At 38.5% G+C, this 14,536-nt stretch overlaps 1 protein-coding gene across 2 annotated transcripts in view; it reads right to left on the bottom strand.

Moving 5' to 3' along the window:
* The window catches only part of METTL4 (methyltransferase like 4), a 328,604-nt gene continuing 314,528 nt past the window's right edge, over positions 461-14,536 (bottom strand). Inside the window, exon 11 of one of the 2 annotated variants that reach the window (XR_002345043.1) lies at positions 461-585. The gene's annotated coding sequence lies outside the window, so the exon portion shown is untranslated. The remainder of the gene's footprint in view (positions 586-14,536) is intronic. The other variant, XR_002345044.1, reaches the window with a different exon arrangement.

Below are 14,536 nucleotides of genomic sequence, written 5' to 3'. Positions count from 1 at the left end.
AAACCAATCCTTGAAAGCCTTAATAGTAAAGAGATTCTCATATACTGAATCACTACTACAATAAATATAATGCATTAGAACTAGTATTATAATACTATGTATTGATTGCATTTATTTTATTTAGTTCCACTTATATACTTTTCATCATTCATCAACATAAAAATTAAAATCTGTTTCAACTTTCCTTTTAGTTCTTTCTGCTTTAGAAATCTCTGCTACCTCCACTATTCCACATTTTACCAAATGGGATCTCTGATAAAATACATTTTCACCCATTTCACTATTTACGTTCACTTACATTCATCTCCAGTATATTTCAATACCACTTCACTAAGTGATATTTAAAAAAAAAGAAATGGTAAAAGCAATACACAACAAGCTCCCTATCCTTCAAGAATATGCCAAGTACTTGAAGAGTCAGGGCATGCCTTAAGGAGATAGTTGCTGAATTTAAAAGTAGTAAATGAAAACCCTCAAAAGGAACATGACAGAGGTTCTGGTTTAAGATAGTGACACAGGAGACTTGTCACCTTACCTCCTCCCACGGACACACTGAATTTTCAGCTGCATGTGGAGCAATTCTCTCTGAAAGAAATCAAGAAACTAGGTAAGTGATCTAAACATTGGGTGAAAGAGAAAACAACACCTACTGAAACAGGTGGGAGAGGCCAAAACACAGACTTGCCATAGCCTTATCCCTAGCACAGCAATACACAGCAGGGAGGGACCTCAGTTCCCAGCTTCTCTCTGAGAGATGAAGGGTTTGGACCCCAAGTCTGGTGCCCCAACTTTTAAGACCTGCTACCCATGACTTCACTTTCAGAGGTTTATATTCAGGACACTGAAAGACTCCTTGATCACTGTCACTACCTCTAGACTTTGTTCCTCTGCTATCACTTTTATTTTTCTTGTTTTGATGCCTATATCATCATCTTAAATCCTTCTATACCCTGGCTGAACCAGTGGGTCCTAGAAACCTTTCCTACTTCCCAAGTCTGAATTAGATAACTTTAGTGGACTCTTGAAGGGCTTCTTGTTTACCATCACTTTGCACTTAAAAGGCCTCTAAATAATTGTCTCTTCCTTTGCACGACTCCCTCTTCGGTTTCTCAGTGCCTTGAGGGTCAGGACTGTGTCTTCCTCTCCTCTCTATTCTTGACACATATATATTTCCTTACTTAGGACATTCAAGATATAAATATTTGCTAAGGGAATGAATCACTGAACCCCCCACCACTGTCTTCCCATTCTTATCACAGCTGATAGGGCTCAGAACAAGATACCCCACAAATATGGTGCCACGGCATACTGAGTATTTCAAGCTGAAAGAATCTGAGATGAGCAGTGCAGGAGGTCATCAGACTCTCAAGGGAGAAGTGCCCTCCCTACACCCAGAGGAAAGAAGTAAACCTTGCCTCTGAAAGACAGAGGGACACCAAGAGCAATCCCAGTGAGCAGGCCTTGCTGTTTCCTATGTTTACTGCATTTAGCACCTACGCTTTTTTATCCCATAACAATTTTCCACAACTTTTCATCAAATCTGACACAAAAACACTCAGGGTTAACCACATCTTTGGTTCTTCATTTCCTTATGAAGGCTCCCAAGTTACATAAAGCTTATATAAAATAGACGTGTCTGCTTTTCTCTTGTTAATCAGGGGGCCTCAGCAAAGAATTCAGAAGGGTAAAGGAAAAAGATATTTACACACGCACACACACACACAGGCATTGTCTAACTTCCCTCTTTCCTCAGAGACTTTAGCAACTGCGCGTCAATCCTCTTTACTCCATCCATTCCCTCATCACTTTTCCTTATCTGCATTTGTTCAATCCTCTCCTAATTTTCTCCGCTATGGCCCTCCTTCTCTGAAGCACCTAGCTCAGTGCCATGAACGTAGAAGGCTGGGGGAGTATGTGTGCTAATGACCAGAGCAGCATCAGGCTCACCAACAGTTCCCAAGGGTCTGCGGCTGACCTGATTGTGCAGCACACCCAGTAAATCATCTATCTCCGTGGCCATGAATGTGAGTTTCTTAACCATCTAGAACTTGACTGTTGAATATCCATTTTTTCTTCTCCATTCCTATCCCCCTTTCCTTGGGATTTCCAGGATTTAAGCAAATAGCAGCCAAGTCCCAGTGTCATTAGAAAAGTCCCGATGCAGTTATAAACTTATGGCTTCACTTTCTTTGTGTCTTCAGAAAGTTTAATGCCCAGTTACTACATGTGCTGGATAGTATTATTTGCTCAACTTTTCATCCCTCCATATTCTTATCATGGTTTACTATTGGAAGAACCATAGCAAATACTTCAATGTATCAGTGAAGTTGGGCTTGGCCATCTGACTTGCTTTCACTGACAGAATGTGAATGGAAGTAAAACTATGTCAATTCCCAGCTATAAGCATCACATGTTTCTGTTTGTCCCTTTGAATTTATGGCATCTTCCATGAGAAGAGCAGGTCTCAGGAAGCCACTGATCTCAGAACAAAAGACCATTGGAACAGACTTGAACTCCACCCACAACCTGAGACAGAACCACATTAGCTGACCAAGAGAACAATGACCCAGAAATAAATCTTTGTTATTTTTGGCCAGTGATATTTAGGGTTTGGTTGTTGGGCTACATTACTGCTATAGAAACCAGAGTGTTAAACCCTGCTTGATTTTTGTTCTCCAAGTCAATGATTTATAAACCACTGGGCTTTAGCAAGTAAAATATAGTATGAGGAAGGGCAGAATCCTGTTTCCAAAACACATGGTCAACCCAATAAAAATTCTAGAAATATCTCAAAGAGGAGTGGTCCATTTTTATAATTCACTGGAGTGTTACGATGCTTTGGATTGGTTATTGATACTACTACTTACCAGGATTGGTGTCAGTCTTTCTCTTCTATTAATTGGTATGGTCAAGGCCCTATCTACCATCTTCCTCTTCCTGAACACATTCAGTCACAGTCTGATTATAGCCCTTTTATACGGATGCTCAGCTCAAATGGTACCCATAAACCTCAGTTACATTATATCTTCACTGCTCAAGCAAGGCTTTTAAGATTTGTGAAGAGCCATAAAGAATATGATTACCGTTAAAAATACATGACATATAGTGATGAATTGAATATGGAAAAATACCCACATTTTCAGGCAAAGAAGGTATAAAATTGACTAAAAGCATTTTGAGGTTAAAAAAAAGTTTAAGCTCCTAATCTCTGACATCATTAAAAACTGCTTTTTTTTCTTTCTTATTTTTATTCCAAATATAGGTTCAGATTCCACATAAAATTAGGACTTGGGTAGCTTGGGGATTAAGAAACAGATGGGAAATTCAGAGTCCAAAATTGGAAGCCTTATTCAGCCTCTGATTTACTTATGATACTTAAAATCTTGCTCTTTCATTTCCACAATGAGTTGATTTGGCAAGACTTTCCAGTCAGCAATATTTAAGCTATTTTGGAGACAATATATTCAGGGTGTCTTTAGATATCTCAGAGTTTGTTGAGAAACTCTCAAGATATTGAAAAAAACTGTATTTAGTTCAATTTAATTTATGATTTAAGCATAAAAGGCATAAAAATGTTGAATGGTTGATTCTATGTGATACAGTAAATCTTAGTAGGAACAACCCAAGTTTTAGAAACAGTCATGGATTCCCTCCTACTTCAAAGCTGAATAACATTTGGAAAATTACTCAACCTTTTCAAGCCTTGGTTTCTTCATCTGGGAAACAGTAACAAAAGTACCTGAGGACTTTGTGAAGCTGGAAGCAGAAGCAGCATATGTGCATCCTAGAAAATCACCAGGTCTGGCAGAGTTAGAGCCCAACGAATGAAAACTAGTAAAATCCCAGAACAACAATAAGGTATCCAAAATTTGAAGCTTAGGTGTTTTGAGAAATGGAGTTACACAAAGAAATAAGATTTATGTGGCTTCTGGGATTGATTGTTCTCATATAATCCTTGAGTTTATCTTTGTGACAACTAGGTAACAGGAGAGCAGATAGACAGAAGAGCCCTGTTCAAAACACCTTCTTAAGGAACCAAGAAGAACAAAACAAAACACAGAAGGTCTCCAATCCCAAATTGCCAACAAACACTGGTGCAATCACAAACCAAACTTAGCAAGATCATTTGGCCACCTGGATTAACAATCACCTCTTTATTCAACCACATGCTTCAGGCCCACCTCTACCTGATTCTCATCACCAAACTGAAAGAACAGTTATCTTTCATAAAACCAATAATCATAACCACCAATATTGAATACCAACTCTGTGTTGGGTAACATGCTTCCTACCTGACATATTTTTAGATCTCTCAAACAATCTGAAAGGATGCTAGAATTCCAATTTTAAAGATGAAGAAATTGACCATAAGAAAGGTGAAGGTTCCCCAGGATTACACAGCAATTAATGAATAGAGCAGAGATTAAAAGCCAAGTTATTCTGCTTCAGGTCTGCCTGTCTCTCTCTTGCTCCCTCTGTCTCTCCTTCTTTCTTTCTGTCACATACACACACACACACAATGTGGGAAGAAGTGAACTCTTGTACTGCCAAGTTATGCCACTGAAACCTTTTGAATAAAGTCAAAAGTTTTCTCATAAGGTACTGCAATGAATATTTTTTTAAAACATGCATTTACTTATTCAGTGGACTGTGACAAAATTTCAGGCAGTTACCACAGTTTTCATAAACTCCTGCTTGGAAGACAGGAGGATGAGCTTAATGAGGTGCAAAGAGTCAGTCTTGAATACGTGTTATTGTGAGGAAGCAGAGCTCTGAGTGGGTGGCAGGCACATCCTTGAAGGGAAAAGAACCAGCCTCCACCAGTTTTTCTTTCTCACACAGGAAGTCAGCTTGGAGGGGCTTCACCGAGTGTCACAATCTGGGTGACTGTTCATGTTCACAGTCACCTCTTGCAGACAAGTATGCTTGCTGACGTCATGCTGCTGGCTTCGATTTGCCACCATGACTCAGGTGTTGCTCCTCTCAGGTAAAGGATCAAAATGAAGGGATTCTGTTTTTTGTTTTGGATTTTTCTTTGTTTGTTTTGTTTTGTTTTTCGGTTATTGTACTTCTCTGGACACATCATTCTGCAAAGTTATAGCTGAGGGTGAAAGCCTTGTCTCCAGCCTGGACCACAGCAAAACACATTTTGAAGGTTGCTTGAGTCTGACTCCATAACACTTCAGTGCTGACATCCATGAAGACTCTCCATTCTTCTCCTAGGTCCAATTCAACTTTTTCAGGAACTTTACACATGCTCACTCCATTTTGTTCTGTTTCATTTTAGTTGCTAGTCGCTATGGACTATGTCCCAGCCTCTCAAATTCACATGTTGAAGTCCTAATCCCCCATAAAATGGTGTTGGGAGCTGGGACCTCTGCAAGATGATTAGGGATTAGGATTAGCTTTGGTCATGAAGGTGGGACCCTCATCATGGGATTAATGCCCTTATAAAAAGTGCATGAGATACAAGGGCTCTCTCCCTTTCTCTATAAGCACTTACTGCAGAAAGGCTGTGTTAAGACACACAGCAAGAAGCAGCTCTCTGCAACCTGAATGGGGTTTTTACAAGACACTGGATCTGCTGGTACCTTGATCTTGGACTTCCAGCCTTCAGAACAGTGAGCAATAAATATTTGATATTTAAGTCACCCAGTCCATGGTATTCTGAAAGAAACCTGAGCAGTCAAAGATCCTAGCCAAATTTGCAAAAAGAGAGAATTAAAGAGGGTTCCAAATTCCAGGTTGTTACTGAGTATAATTTTTACAGAATAGAAGTAATTTCTGGAAATAAGAGTCCCATGAAATATTTGGAGATATGAGTACTACTCTTCCAGGAAGACTCTAGAGGATCTTGAGGATCCCTTTGCCCTAGCTTGTGGAGATGGTTCAATGATGAGAGTGTACAGGATTTGTGATAAGGTTCAGACACAGTTTTCAGATCAAATGACAGTTTCAAGAAGGCTCAATTAACTAGGTTCTTTAAATGCAAGCTACAAAAAAAAAAAAAAAAAGAAAAAAAAAAAGGAGAGCAAGCTTTCTGTTTCTTCGCATGATGTTTCAAAAGACATTTTCCCCAACAGGATGAGCACATCATCATGAATTCTAGACTAAGACCCAGACATTGAGTGAACTGAAACAAAGGCAACATGAAAAAGTGGCTCTGATAGGAAGAGATGCACCTTCAAACGAACTTGTTCTGAATAATACATCAAGTATTGAAGAACTCACATCTTAAGCTATTTTTTTTAAATACATTGTAAGATGCAAAGCACCAAGAAAAGCAGTGATGTTCCCTGACATTTGAGGAGGTTATCAAAAAAAAAAGTTTCAAAATTTTTGGAGACGTACAGAAGAGAATTCCTAAGCTATTTGGTTGAGCATCATAAGAACTTTCTTGCTTTCAGATGTCTGAATTTCAAAGACATAAGCCTGTGCCAGGAGTACCATGGCTGAGATAGCCGCCACGGAAGTGCCTCTGAGAAAATTATACTGAGAAGTAAGCATGTAAAGGAAGGAACAAAAGCACAGCCAACTGACAGACAACACACCCTGACATATCCACCCACAGTCCCAACAACCCTTTCTGAGCAATGGTAAAGACATGTCTAATATTGTAACTGTGAATATTTAGAAAGAGCTGCTTGTTGCTTAAAAGAAGATAACTTGTTGGTTTTAAAACAGCTCTGAAAAAAATCAAAAGCATTTATGGATTCTAAATTAGAAATTGGTACTTCAGAATACAAAAAGCAGAAAAGACTTTAGCCTACGATTTGACAGAGATTTATAAAGTTCCATAAAATTATCTGGATCTATAGGAATATACACTCTTAAAGAAAAATGCAACAGCAAATGAAATTATCTGTTACATTATAAGAAGAGCACATCCAATAAAGATGCAGTCATGAGCAAGAGACCCATGCTAGGGTCTCTTCAAATGGTGCACATCTTACTAAAGTTTTTCTTAAGAGCTCCATTGCTTGCCAGTATACCCACTCCCCCCCAGACACACACATCAAAAAGTACTCTTTGTATGCTTTTGGTCTCCTATTTCTTATCATAGTTGTCCAAGGGTGAAATGAGACTGGACCGAGTGAAGAGAATGTGTCTTAGATATCTCTCTCTCCCCAGGGCTAAATAATACTCCCAGCACATAATATATGGCCCATTAACATTGGCTCAACTTTAAAAATGGCTATTACATAGCAAAGTCTGTGGAAAACATCAATAGATCCTTTGATTTTACTCACACTATCATAGGTAAGCATAAGTTGATTCTACAGAGCTAACGGAATGGGTAGTGTGCCATGAAAGGGGCCAAGATTCTTTTTTAGACAGTTATATTTTATTCCCAAGAATGGCTGAGTGCTACAAAATGTTTCTGGGTTATTGACTTTAAGTGACTAATTAGAGGCAATGGCTTATGAGGTCATCCGTGTAGAATACTCCCAGAAATACAATTCCATCACCCTCTGACAGACCACATGGTACTAAGTGCCTGGATACAGCTAGCACAGACAAAGATGATTTAGAGGTACCATCCAAATAACCTCTGCAGAAGGCAACTTCCCAGGGCCTCTATCTAATCACAGCTCATAGATGCCCAAGCTGGCCTCCTAATTCCTTAGGAAAGGGTCTTTACAATCACTTATGTTTAGAATACAGAGGAAAATGAAACACAATCAATGCAATGGAAACAGATGCAAAGATTACATTTCTAATCTAAGTTAGCAAAGTGTTCTCTTATTTCTCCTCATCCTCATGGTTGAATATAATGACTTCCAAAATTCCTTTAGCACCTGAAAGCTAGCGAACACTTTAATTTATACCATCTCATTTGATCTTCATAACAATCTTGAGAGTTAAGTAGGGCAGAATTATTCCCATTTTCAAATGAAAACCTGACGCCAGGAGGAAAGGAATTACAATGACAGACTCTGATTGCAGAGCTAGTGTCCCTCCCACCACTCCATTGTTGTCACTGATGCTGGTCTCTGGGCTCCTCCCCTCCTTCAGTCCAGCTGACTAGCCAAGCCATTCATTACTAAAAGGATGAAATTTGGAGTTCCCACTGTAGTGCAGTGGGTTCAGAATCTGACTGCAGCCACTCAGGTCACTGCAGAGGTACAGGTTCAATCCCTGGCCCAGTGCAGTGGATTAAAGAATCTGACATTGCCACAGCTGAAGCATAGTTCACAGCTGTAGCTCAGAAACAATCCCTACCCCAGGAACTTCCATATGCCACAAGTGCAGTTATAAAAAAATAAAAATGTAAAAATTTTTTTTTAAAGGATGAAATTGCACCCACACATGGCCTCAAATGGGAAAATACAATCAATGAGAAAAGTATTTCAGAATTAAGGAAACCATAGTTAACACAGAAATAAAAATAACTCTAGGAAAGCTCAGAAAATTCTTTAATAACAGTCACCAAATCAACATCAACAAAAGAGATGAATACAATTCAACTCCTTCAGCCACCACCATGGCCAGGACAGAAAGAAGCAAGGCTACCCTCCAACATCAATTTTTTTTCTTCTTTGAAAGCTGTTCTGAGCACCCTTTACCCCAGCCTTCCCCAAGAAAACCAAGATCCCAGTTCCTCTCATACATGCTCCATCCTCTCCATACCTCTTGTCCCTCAGACTGATAGTTAAGTTCACAATATTTTCCAGGTACAGAGCCCACTTGAAGAAGTAAAGACCTGAGACCATCTAAGAGGATGGGGTCCAAGATGAAAATATGGCAACCATTCATCATCATGACTGAGGTGAGTGACATTTCAACTTCCAAGGGACTAACAGAAGTACATTCAATGCAGGTTATCTGATCCACAACCAGGATGCTGTCATTTGTTATTAGAATGCTGCTCACCACCATGTTTAGAAAGAAGTCTTAAGGACTTACTTTACTTCTAACAATTATCTGAACATTGGATAACTGAAAGATAACATACATAGGAGTGAACTCACCTACCCAATCTTTCCCATAAGCTCACAGGCATAACTGCTCATAATACAAGATTCCATAGCCCTAGTTTTATTGGATTCAAACTTAGGAAGCATTAAGCTTCCTTACGTAGCATTAAGGAAAGGTGAGACCTTTTCCTTACTTTCAAATGATATGTGCACCAGGTTTTAAAACCAAGTAAAAAGGAAGGACCACAGTAAAGTTTCTCTCTTGCTCCACCTCCACTCCACCCTCCAGTTTCTCTCCTCAGGTTCACAACTCCTCAGACACAACTATTTTTAACTATTTCTGAACATAAAGGGAATACTGTGTAAGACATGCTCTTTCTTCTTAGTTTACTTTTTTCTTTGAAACTTTCTGTCTTTGAATCCTGCTCTCATACTGAGCCCAGCCCTCCTCCTCAGAGTAAGCTGTTGTTTTCTTTTTCTCTCTATTCCAAATGTGGACAAAAGCCCCTCCTTTTTTTTTTTTTTTTTTTCCTTCATCTGTTACAAGTTGGTATTACCTAATGACTCTCTTTTAACAAAGTGAAGAGACCAAAGGAGAAACAAGCAAGAAAAATATGAATAGCACAAAAGAAACAAATCCACTGTGTACAGATGTCTGAATCTAAGAATCTCAGTAACAAGAGACAGACTCGCTCTACCGCAAAATTCTCCAAGTTGGACATATACAGCCTCCAGCCGAGTCTGGGGCACAACTTGCAGGCAATTTGGTTACAGTCCCTCCTTTCAGTTTCCAATCTCTGGAGCTAGAAATCATCCATGAGATGCCTACCAAAACATTCTGTTCCTTTCAGTGCCAGACACCAGCTTCCTCATTCCCTGGATCAAACACAGTTTATCCAAGTAAGTTGCTTTGATTAAATTCCCATTTCAGGCTGAAAGAGGTGCCTGTTTCACAACCTTTTCAGAATAGTGTTGACTGATCCTTCTGAAAGCAAGTTGATGATCAAATTAGGTATGGCCCAAAGTTACTGATTTTTCCACTCCTCAAAATTCTGTCAGCTTCCTCAGCTCCTCCCCGAGAAAATAACCTAGCAAAAGAATCAGTATCATTTTCCAAGGTCACCAATGAAGTGTTCATTGACAATAAAACACACTGAATGCTCTCATGTCTCCATAGAAAGCAGCAGTAATGATGGTAGTGGTGGTAATAATGATGCTGCTGATGACAGCCAACACAGGCTCCGTGTTACTTCAATAACCCTAAAACAAAAAGACAAGGAAGCAAATAAGGCAGGCCACTGGGATTTCACAGGCATCCCGGTGACCACCTTCAGCAAGTCCTCTTCAGCAAGTAACTGCAGGAGTTTATAGAGACGCCTGGTACGGGGGAGCCACCACCTCTGCTGGGAGGAGGGAAACACAGCTACTGCCCACCTCCTCCTCAGTACCTGGTTTCTAAAGCAGCCACCTCTGTTAACAGTAAATTAGTGCATCGCACGTTTCTCCCAGTCTTTGGGGAACTGATTTTATGAAGGCACGATTGCTTCTTAGGTAGCCCCTAGCATCAGGAGAGTTCTCCACTGGAGGGATGCAGTTTTCAGAAATTAAAAAGAAAGAAAACAACTCAAAAGATTTGCTTCAGGAAACATAATAAACTGGTTTTTCCACTTCTCAAACTGTTTCCTTTTTTTTTCAGTTCCATAGCTCTATTTTATATCTTCCTATGATTTTTCTGTATTCACTTATAATGAAGATTTAAATCTTTCTCATAGTTATATTTCACACATGGGCTGCCTGCACTAATAGAGAAATCAGATAACCTTAGAGGCTGACTACTGGTAAAACTTCAGTAATTAAGACATACGGAAGTGAGCTCATTCATCCTGCAGCAAACTATTACTGTATACCTGATGTCATTTTATCACATTTATTTAAAAAAAAATTATTGAGAGTTCCCTGGTGGTCTAGTGATTAGGACTTGGCACTTTCACTCTTTCACTGCCATAGCCCAGGTTTAATCCCCGGTCTGTGAACTGAGATCCCACATCAAGCTGCTGAACACTGTGGCCAAAAAGCCCAAAAAACAAAACACCAAGTATTGAACATTTCAATACATATATTGTACATAAACCATATACCCTGCAATTAATTTTCACAAAGTAATTAAAAAACTTATCTTTATAAAAGTATTCATTTACTGTAGCAAATTGATAAAAACTAAAATATACAAAATACTTAACATTAGAGAAACTGCTTAGTAAAAACTGGTATATCTACTGAATGTGATGCAGAATGCTTATGCTATAATATTTGTGAAAAAGTAGAATACATAATTGTATCCATTCTATGACAGTAATTTTATGCCTATGAATATAGATTTGAAGTAACTATGGAAAAATAAAATATTTAATTTGTAATCATGATACAACTGTAAAGAGAATGTTATTTCCATTACTGTCACAATTTCATTTGTGCAAAGTATTTAAAAGGAAAGGATATAATGTATTTATTGAATATCTAATCATGCAAAGAAAAACAAGACATTAGACCTGCCCTCAGGAAAATTATGGATATAAGGGAGATTTAAAAACAGAATGTAAAAAGTGTATATACTAGCATAACAAGATATTCTAGGAGATTCATCAGCTGCTTCTGCAGCGATCAGAGCACCATTGCTTCACATTGTGACATTCAAGATATATAGTAAAAGACCAAAGGGGGGGAAGTTAACATCTTTTGAAAGGTGCTTCTGAAAGGTACATTCTTACCAAGCCATCTCTAGTGGGCCCTTCACCCTTACCAACTGCACATGGCACATGGTAACTACTGTACCCTGGCTTGTGGGGGAGGGATTCCAGCAGGATGAAGCTGGAGGAATAAATGCCCCAACCTGCTAATGACTGAATCCAGCTGGAATGCAGGGGGCAAGGGAGCCTGGTTGACACTGTCTACACAGATCAGCTTCCAGGCAAAGAGAAAGGTGGAAAAGGGTGAAGAGTAAGTATAGATGAGCAAACAAGAACTATCCGGCACAGTTATCTATAAAAATAAACTTTCAGAATACATCACACTTAACAATGAACAGTTGAAAACTTTCCTTATGAGATTAAGAACAAGATAAGGATGACTGCTAACATGATTTCAATTAACATACAGAGGTATTAACCAGGACAACGAAAGGTAATAACTGGAAAACAAGAAAGAAATCCACCAATATTCATAGTGAAATGATTTTTATATATTAAAAAAAGGAAGCTATAAATAAATTATTAGAATTAATAGAATGGCTATTAATGTCAGGTCAACAAACAGAAAATCACTTGTATTTCCATGTACCAACAACAAATGAAATAAATTTTTAAATATATAACACTTGTAGCATAAAAATATGAAATATTTAAGAATTAAGCTACTAAAATATATGTAATAATCCTTTGCAGATAATTATAATACTTTGACAGAAATTAAAGATGAACAAAATAAAATAAAGTGTATACAATGTACATAGATTGAAGACTTAATTTTGAAAGATACTCTTTCTCTCAAATTGTAATATATAGACTTAATTCAAGTCAAATAAAATCAAAATAGATTTTTTAGAACTTGACAACAAGACTAAAATATATAAAAATTCAAGATACTAAGAATTGCAAATAGTAAAAAAAGAACAGGAGTTCCTGTCGTGGCTCAGCGGAAATGAATCTGACTAGTATTCATGAGGATGAAGGTTCAATCCCTGGCCTTGTTCAGTGGGTTAAGAATCCAGAATTTCCATGAGCTGTGGTGTAGGCTGCAGACGTAGGTGAGATCCCACATTGCTGTGGCTGTGGCATGGGCCAACAGCTGCAGCTCAGCTCTGATTCAGCCCCCACCCTGGAAACATCCATATGCCGCAGGTGCAGCCCTAAAAAAAAAAAAAAGAAATCCAAAAAACTAAATGAATAAAAGTATAGTGTTGACACAAGTATATATATATATATATATCAGTGGAACATAACTTAGAGCTCAGACTCAAACCCAGACAAATACAATCACTTCATTTATGATTCTTTTGCAGACTGAAAGGAGAAGAACTAACTTTTCAATAAGTGGTAGTAGGTCAACTAGACCTCCATAGGGAAAAGCTAAATAATTCTACTTGACACTCTTCACAAACATTCATTAAAGGTATTTTAGCCTAGATTCCCCAGGAAATGAAGCTTTGCATACAGTAGGTTTGGGGGATAGGGAGAGGCATATTCTCAAAATCAACATCTTTGAGGGAGTAGAGAAGAAGATTAGTCAAAGGGAAGACTGAACTATGATGCATTTGCAACAAAGGGCTCTATCAATCACACAAGCTGTTCTGGAGCTGACTTGACCCTTCAAAATTGCCCAAAATTCAGACAAAGAGGCCAACCTTTTACACCATCCAATGAGCAGACACTGGATGCACGCTGCCCTTGGCATACAGTAGGACTTCGGGCAAGGTGTCTCTCTTGGGAGGGGATGTGGATGAGGTCCAAAAAGGGCTCAGCTGAGAGTTACCATCACCAGTACTCTTAACAGCTGGAAGGAAGCCTCAGTCCTAAAGAGAGAGGTGGCGGGGAGAGAGGGAGGATCCATGTGACACAGGCCAGCATCCACACGAGTTGGAAAGTAGATCTAAATATAAGCTGTGAAAATTATAAAACTTGCAGACGAGAATGTGAGAGAATATTTTCATGACTCCAGTGTAGGGAAAAGCCTCTTAAACAGAATACCAACATCACTAAATATAAAGGGGAAAACTGACAGGTTGGGCTACATCAAAGGCACCACTAAGAGAGTAAAAGGACAAATCACAGGGTGGGAAAAAGTATCTGCAACATATATAATATTAAAAGAACTTCTGTAAATAGTTTCCATAAGCCTATAAGAAAAACAAACAACCAAGTAGAAAAATGAAAAATGAGCAAAAGACTTGAGAGATTAAAGATTAGATGGATGGATAGATAGATACATACATAGATACAAAGATAGATAGATAAAGATAGAGACATATAGATATAGATTGATCCAAATTACCAATAAGCACACAAACAGGTACATTAGTCATCAACTAAATGCATATTAAAACCACAAAGAGACACTACCACAACCCAAAAGAACGGTTAAAATGAAAAGAATAGGTAATTCCAAAGATGGGAATGATGTGGAACAAATGAATTTCTCACGTACTGAAGGGAGAAACAATTGGCAATATCTACTAAAATAAGAGGTATGTGTAAGACCATATGCAGCAATTTCTCTCCTAGGTACATACATATATCCTCCGCATTCTGATTTAAACTATATCATTACTCCTGGTTGCTTGGAAAAATAAAAAAGTGAGTTCTAACATAAAAGTTTCCAGTGTAGGGGAACAGAGGTTGAGGATCTTCAAGAGCAATAACTCGATTCACTAACATTCAACATCACTCTTGAAAATGTACAGACAAGCAGTCCTACTGTTTCAGATGTGGTGAGAGTGACTCAGGCAAAGCCTTAACCTGAGATAAGCACTCCTTCAGAGTCTCAGGTTGAGAACAAACTAAATCCATGGTCAAGAAGTGGGTGTGGAATCCTTTGGTTCTCATAAATAGAAATATTTGTCAGTT

This window comes from Sus scrofa, chromosome 6 (assembly GCF_000003025.6).
Source record: "Sus scrofa isolate TJ Tabasco breed Duroc chromosome 6, Sscrofa11.1, whole genome shotgun sequence".
Taxonomy (NCBI): domain Eukaryota; kingdom Metazoa; phylum Chordata; class Mammalia; order Artiodactyla; family Suidae; genus Sus; species Sus scrofa.
Note: the sequence above shows the minus strand (reverse complement) of the source record. Positions and strands in the feature narration are given on the sequence as shown.